This window comes from Pan paniscus, chromosome 12 (genome assembly GCF_029289425.2).
Source record: "Pan paniscus chromosome 12, NHGRI_mPanPan1-v2.0_pri, whole genome shotgun sequence".
NCBI classification, from domain to species: Eukaryota; Metazoa; Chordata; class Mammalia; order Primates; family Hominidae; genus Pan; species Pan paniscus.
In genome coordinates, this window is record NC_073261.2 from 44,876,751 (window position 1) to 44,884,111 (window position 7,361).

The 7,361-nt window shown below is 38.7% G+C and overlaps 1 long non-coding RNA gene across 1 annotated transcript; it reads left to right on the forward strand.

Annotated features, from left to right (window-relative positions):
• The first annotated feature begins 1,397 nt into the window (after positions 1–1,397).
• LOC130541255 (uncharacterized) lies at positions 1,398–6,990 on the forward strand. The gene is made up of 3 exons (XR_008955302.1): positions 1,398–1,772; positions 5,511–5,898; positions 6,909–6,990. It is a non-coding gene; the product is annotated as an uncharacterized LOC130541255 (long non-coding RNA).
• Positions 6,991–7,361: the final 371 nt, after the last annotated feature.

Here is a 7,361-nt window from a genome sequence, read left to right on the forward strand (position 1 = left end):
TTACATCATGACCACTCTCCAGAATAAGCTTTAAGTGCCAGAATGCAGTGGCCCAATCCCTTTCCTTTGTTGCATTGATGGTAGAAGCATATTTTGAGATAGAGCCTTTTCAGTCCAAGATCCTAGACAACCTATGTTGGGTATACAGCATAAGTTTGAAACATACACCTTTGGTTATTTGGGCATATTTATTTCTATAGTATAATCTAGCCTACGCTAAGAGATATGATAGTTGGATATTATTATGAAAGAAAACAGGACAAAGTAAAATAGCTCCAGAAAGAATGTCTGAGAAGCAAGAATAATGTCTAAGAAGTAAGAGAGCCAGATATTAGTAATCATGGGTACTATAAAAACATATGAACTGTCTAACATAATAATAATAAAGATCTTGATGATGTCTAAATGTGGGATAACAAAAAATCAGGGAACTAAAATATTAGAGAATAGTAACATATAATTAGCATTGGATGAAGTGCTAACAAAGATTTGTAAGTTTCTTTTTATCTTCAGGAAAATAGAAATATTAATGGGTTTAATCACTTGCATATATCTTTGTGTGTTTAAGTTTGTGTGTGTGTGTGTGTGTGTGTGTTTGTGCGAATAAAGAGGGAGTGGCCATTTGAAGCATACCAATGTGTTTCGAAAGAGGAAAAGTGCTCAACTCTGTTGTTATGAGTTCTAAAAAGATAAGGAGAAAAAAATGTTCTCTTCTATGCAGGAAGACAGTGGTCAGGTATATGTCTTAACGGTCTTGAGTTCGGTTCTGGCAGAGAGCAAGCCAAGCACGGCCAGCTGCCCTCGCCCCGGGGGCGCTTTGGACGCTGCCTGGGCCTGCAGCGAGCCGGGGACGCGGCGGGCGCGCCCTCTGCCCTGCAGACGCCCCGAGACCTAGCTGTGGCAGCCAAGGCCGGGCCCAGGCCTTGAAGCAGCGGCGAACCTCTCTTCCCTATTCCGCCTGGAGGCCTGATGGCAGCGGCGGCCTTTCCCAGCCCTGAACCCGCCGGCCGCCGGGTCTCTCGGTCCAATCCTGTCGGGCCTAGACAAAGCCCCTGCCGAGCCGCGAGGACTCAGCGACTTTGGGTGGCGGCAGGTGTGTCGGGCCATAATAATGGCGGCCACTTCAGTGTCACGTGATAGAGCCGCTAGGGTGTGGAGGGTCCAGGAAGGCGGTCACGGACGCTGCCTCAGCTAGCTGCCTTCTCAGGTCACAGAGCCGTGCAGATCCAGGTCCTGGGTGACCACTCTGTCCCGAATGGGCAAGAGACGTACCTAGTCCTGACGACAAGGGACAACGGCCTTGACGGGCCTGGAAGGTGAGCGGAGTCCCTACAACGAGTGGAACAGTTAGCGGCGCTTGCTCTATTTTCTATCGACCTTGCTGTCGGAAGAGAGAAATGGCAGAATGACATCCCCCATTTGGCTCACTGGAAATGCCCACCATCTTTTGGGAAGATTTACTGGCTGTTTATAGAATGCCTGCCTATATAATATGAAAAAGCTGCTCTCAACTTCTCCCACCCAAAACCTTTTAAAAGAAAACATTTGCCACATCCAGCCCTTCTAGAGTAAAGAGGTTGCCGACGTATGAAGTAGAGTTAGAAAATCACACACCTTGCAAATTCTCATTAGTTTAAAAAGAAGTCATAGAAAATGTCTTCTGGAGTTGACTTTTTGAAATGGAGTTATTAGACCACTTCTGGAAGCAACACGTCCACGTTTGTTCAATGGGCTAGAGCACATGGAGCAGAAGACCTGAGAAGGAAAAGAAGGTTCTGTGCTAGTCATATTTAGAAGACTTTTCATACTCTATCCATTGTTTTCTGTGCATTTTATTCTCACTACTGTATATATAGTCGACAATGCTAAAGTTTTTTGTAAGGTCTAGTCTTTCCAGATGTTCTGAAGTGCCTGATATATGTTAAAATTAGAGGTAGTAAAATAATACATTTTGTAAATATATATGTATATACATAGAACAGTCTTTGCGAAATAGTGCATGGGAGTCAGGGACTGAAGAGAGAATGGTTAGGTGAGGAGGTAGACACAGTAAATGTTAAAACATTTATTTCACAAGTTTGAGTGTGAAGTGGAACAGGAATTAGGGCAGTAGGTAAAAGGAGACAGGAAATAAATTTGTGACTTTTCCAGATAGAATTATTATTAGACATGTGGAGGAGAATACTAGGTTCTTTGAGAAGACGAGAGGTAATGGAAACTGAACATATGGGAATGAATAAGTCCTTCATACAAATAGAAATACTTCATTAGAATGAAGGAATGGAGAAGTGAGTGGAAAAAAGAACACAATGACTAATGAAGAGGATGATAGTTTTAAAATAGTTTTGAGGGTAGAAGAGATTTATTTTTAAATGGTTTCTATTTTCTCAATAAGGTGTGAAGCATATTAATTAACTGAAAATAAAAGCAGAAAGAGACTTTTTTAATATTAAGTTAAAAGTATGTAATAAGCATTTTGTGGAGTAAACATATTAAAAAATTATAATCAAACATCTTCCCATGTAGAGTACTCTTTTAAAAAGGTAATCATGACATTGTAGATAAGAAAACATTTGGGTGCTTGGGTGCGAGACTAGAGAACGCAGATGATTTATTGATCTAAGGGTGAGGTTTTGACAGGAGAAAGTATAAAGAGTGATAATTAACAAAATGCTGAATATAAGTATGGACCATAAAATACAAGCTAGATGAAAAGGAAAGTAGAGGCAGAAAGGGAGTGTCACTACATAAAAGGAAAGGAAGTCAATGGATTGTGACAGCCAACTTTTCTTTGGGATAATTAACACTCGTCGCACAAGAAACAAATCCTCAAATTTTCATTGGCTAGTATAACAAAAGGTAATTTCTTAGGCAAGACCATCTTGAGATATGTTAGTGAGGACTCCTTATTTCATCTAGCTAGGAGTTGATTTAGCCTTCATCCGTGTTGTCATGCTATTATTTTAATGCATGACTCCCAAAGTCGTTTAAGCAGAGGAAGCATGGGATAGAGGTTGTACATCCTCTTTTCATTTGGTATACTTTAACTAGAATTAGCCACATGAATTCAGTGTGCTCCAAGGGAGTTTTGAAAGTAAACAGAAGCTCATTTCATTTGGGGAATTTGGCAAATACTTTCTCTGCCACAAAGATTGCTTTCAATGTCATAAATTAGATGAGCTGAAAATCTAGAAAACTGTAGCCAGTTTGAATTTATGATGTTGGCAATCTGCAGTGTTTGTTAACAAAATCTATGGTGTAACCTTGGGATTGTGTGGCTAAAATAGAGAGGATGAAAAGGAATTTGGAGATGACGTTGTCAATCACTGAGCATAAACAAAATTTCAGTGAAGAACGTCTATAGATTTCAGCAACCAGGTGGGAAAGAGAAGGTTTTAGGTGAATGGAATGAACTTTAAGAGCTGACAGTGTTAGAAAATAGAGGGGAAGTAACAACCTAGAGTTGATTCTGATGCATGAAGATAATTCCATTCCCAGCTCCCCACCGTAAGATATACAAGGTGTGAGAAAATGTGAAATTGGAGAGGGAATTTAATGACATCAGAAGACAGTCCAATTTCAGTTAGTGTAAGACGGTTAGAAAAATGTTGGACAGGAAAAAGGTGAGAATAATGGGGAGCTTTTATATGCATACATCATCATAAGTGAAGAATTTAGGAGGAAAGGGTGTGGTAGGATCAGCAGAACTAGTAAGGTTCTGTGTGTCATTAGGTAACTGACATTTCAGGGGATAATGAATTACCAAAAGGCCTACGGTAACTAAGGTAGAGTTACAAAAGGAAACTCTTAACTGAAGTTGCAATTTTAAATACTACTCAAATGCATATGAAAGAAAGAAAGCTATATTGAAAATATAATGTGGTGAAAGTGAAATATAAACCTTATCCTGTTGATTATTATTATTTTTTTTTTTTTGCCATTTCAACTATTTATCCCTTTCTGCCTTTCCATCTCATCTGAAAATTGCAAATAAGTAACTGATACGGTTTGGACCCACCCAAATCTCATGTTCAAGTCCAATCCTCAGTGTTGGAGATGGGGCCAGATGGGAGGTAATTAAAAATGAGGGTGGTTTCTCGTGGTTCAACAACATCTCCTTTGATTCTGTCACTGTAATAGTGAGTTATCATGAGGTATGGTTGTTTAAAAGTTTGTGGCACCTCCCGTTTCTCTCTTGGTCCTGCCATATAAGATGCCTATTCCCCCACTGCCCTCCACCATGGGTAAAAGGTTCCCTCCACCATGAGTAAAAGCTCTCTGAGGTCTCCCCAGAAACAGATGCTAAGGTGCTTCCTGCACAGCCTCTGGAACTGTGAGCCAATTAAGCCTCTTTTCTTTATACATGACCCAGTCACAGTATTTTTTTGTAGCAATTCAAGAAGAGACTAATACTGTAACCATATAATAAATCTCCCTATATTTTTCTTAGCAATATTGCATGTTCTGAACACATTATCTGTGCCTTTCTATTTAAGATTAACATTTAAAAGTAGTCAAAGCTTTTTTTTTTTTTAAATCATGCCACTCTTCAATTAAAAGGCCTTTTCACTGACTGAAGTAAAAATTTAGAGGAAAAGTCAATGTAATTACTTGAAGTGTATTATTTTCCTAAACTTGTTACTGTAATGTGATTCAAAAACTTCCCCCCACACACATGCATAACTATTTTTTATGCACAGCCTTAGAGAAATAAAACTTAAGAATTCTGCATGTTCAGTTGGTACAGATGAGTATAGAAACACTTGATTGAGATACTTTCTTCCAAAAACTAATTTATCTTTGATTTTCCAAATAAATCTTTCAAACTCTTCAAATAACTTGATCCATAACTGGTTCACACACACACACCCCAAAAAATTTTGCATGATAGCTCTCTTTATTAAAGGCCAGGGAGAATGTGAGGAATAAAAATCTGTCAAAAATTTGACAGAACTTCACTTATGTTCAAATAAGCTGTTTAAGAAATGAGCTACATAAATTGCAAAGCAAAATCCTAGGACACAGAAGAGCCCAAATATTTCTGAGAATGCAAAACATTAAAATCCTCTTTCATGATAGAAACTAACAAAAAAAAATTTGTGAGAAACATCGTTTATTCAAGATTAATAGAATTCCTACTCCTTATCTATGCCTACCTCCAAATTCAACATGGCCATAGATATAATTTTTACTATTATACTTCTGCTTGAAAAATAGAGGGAAAAACAAATTTCAGTGAAATTGAAGAACAGACTTAAAGCTGTGCAGCAGTGTAATGGACTATTTTTACCGATGAGATCTTCCCAATCCTGGAAATTATGCAGTTCATACGATCATCTATTGGTAAAAAATGTAGAGGTGACTCTTTCATAGGCTGGTAGACCTATGAAAGTACCAAAGTATTTAAATCAATCATTTGACCACAAATGCACAGCCAGTTCTGCTGGTTTTACTAGCCCCAAGTATCAGTTTAACTGAATAATGGGTGATTGACACTTTCTTTGATTTAGTGCCAGTAGAACATATGTCCGAAACTCTCCCCTTTCTGCCTGAAGTTAGAAGACTACATGTTGAAAGTTTGCTTTGAGCTTGGTTCTTCTTGAACATGCAGCTTCAAATCAATGTCTGTCTGCTCATAAGTTCAACCAAACCAGGACTTCCACTGGCTGCTAAAGAGAAGAAAAGGCTCCATAAAGAATTCCAGTGTACCTCCTGCCCTGGCAGCCATTCTGCTGTTTCTATGGAAACATTCACCAGATAGCAGCATGCTATACTGTTCAAGTGAAGAAGAAGGCATCTTCCTTTCATCACCACATCTAGAGTGTGACCACTTCACAGAATGAAAGAATGTGGTGAACACAGTTCTTTATTCTGACAGATAAATCGTTCAAGAGAAAGGTGAGTTCTCTTCAGAAACTGTATAATACTGCTCTCTTTCTTCCTCACAGTTAAGCATTTTCTTCAGATTGATTTATATAAGATTATAGAAATGAGGAAGGAATATAATTCATATTTATAAAATGCCTACTATTTACCAGGTACTCTGTGGTGCATTAAGCTTCATATTTCCCCAGGAGAAAGTGGACATTTAGAATTTACATGGCTTGCTCAATGTGGCACAGCATTCAAATAAAGTCGAGATTAAAATTGGTGTAGGTCTGATTGCAGAGTCCAATGTGTTTCCTGTGCCTATAGTAAGGAGATATGATGGTTTCTGGGTAACAGGCAGGCAGACAGTGGAGAAAAGGAATAGATTCAGGACCAAAAAGTGGAAGCAATAAAACAGGGTCAAGAGAAGGCATAGTAGAGTTGTGGAATGGGTTGGCAATGAGCTTGGAAGCTGATAATAATATCAGATTTGGGGTAGTAGGTTTAATCCAGGGTCTACTTAGCATTAACTCTCAAAAGTAGTAGCAGGTATGGAGTTAGGAGGATTAGGAGGGTTAGGAATCAAGATGACATTTTGAAATTAATTTTATCATATATCAGGGATGTTTTAGTATTTTGGTGCCAATCATTACTTACCCTGGGGAATAAATAGAGGGATACTGATTAAAATGTAGCATTTTACTAATAGTAAGTACTTTTTGACTTAGAGAAAAGAGCCTTGGGAAAAGGTTGAATTGGCACATGGTCTCAGCATGAAGCCTAGGTAAGGCTTTCTATACATGCTGCTCTGGTTTGAATGTTCCTTCCAAACTGATGTTGAAATTTAATTGCAATTGTGATGGTATTAAGAGGTGAGACTTTTAAGAGGTGGTTATGTCATGAGGGCATTTCCCTCATGAAGGATTAATGCTGTTATCACAGGAGTGGGTTAGTTATCAAGGGAGTTTGGCCTCCTTTATTCCTCTGCCTTGCATGCTCTCACTCTTTCTCACCATGTGATGCCTTCTGTCTTCCACCAGGGGCCAGATGCCAGTGACATTTTCTTGGACTTCCTAGCCTCTAGAACCATGATCCAAATAAACTTATATTGTTTATAAATTACCCAGTCTTGGGTATTCTGTTATAGCAACACAAAAGGGATTAAGATACACACCAAGTATAAATAGTACTATTAATATATTCAGCTTTTCTGAGAGAAAAGAGTGGTGATTTGCTAAGTCAGATCAATCACACCTTATATTGGCTGCCTCTTTGAGAGAACACATAAGTGATGCATCATACTCCTTTCTCACTATTGCTTAAATCTTTATAGATGATCAATCTCTTATCTGGGTGCTACAGCAAGAAGTTGACCCATCATGTTGTTTGCAACCTGGATTTCTGATGCCAACTGGAAAAAGGGGGTCTCTGGGCCTCTCCTACATTTCTCCAATTTGCTTCACAGCTTTTCCTCCAAAAGAAGGCTCAGCACA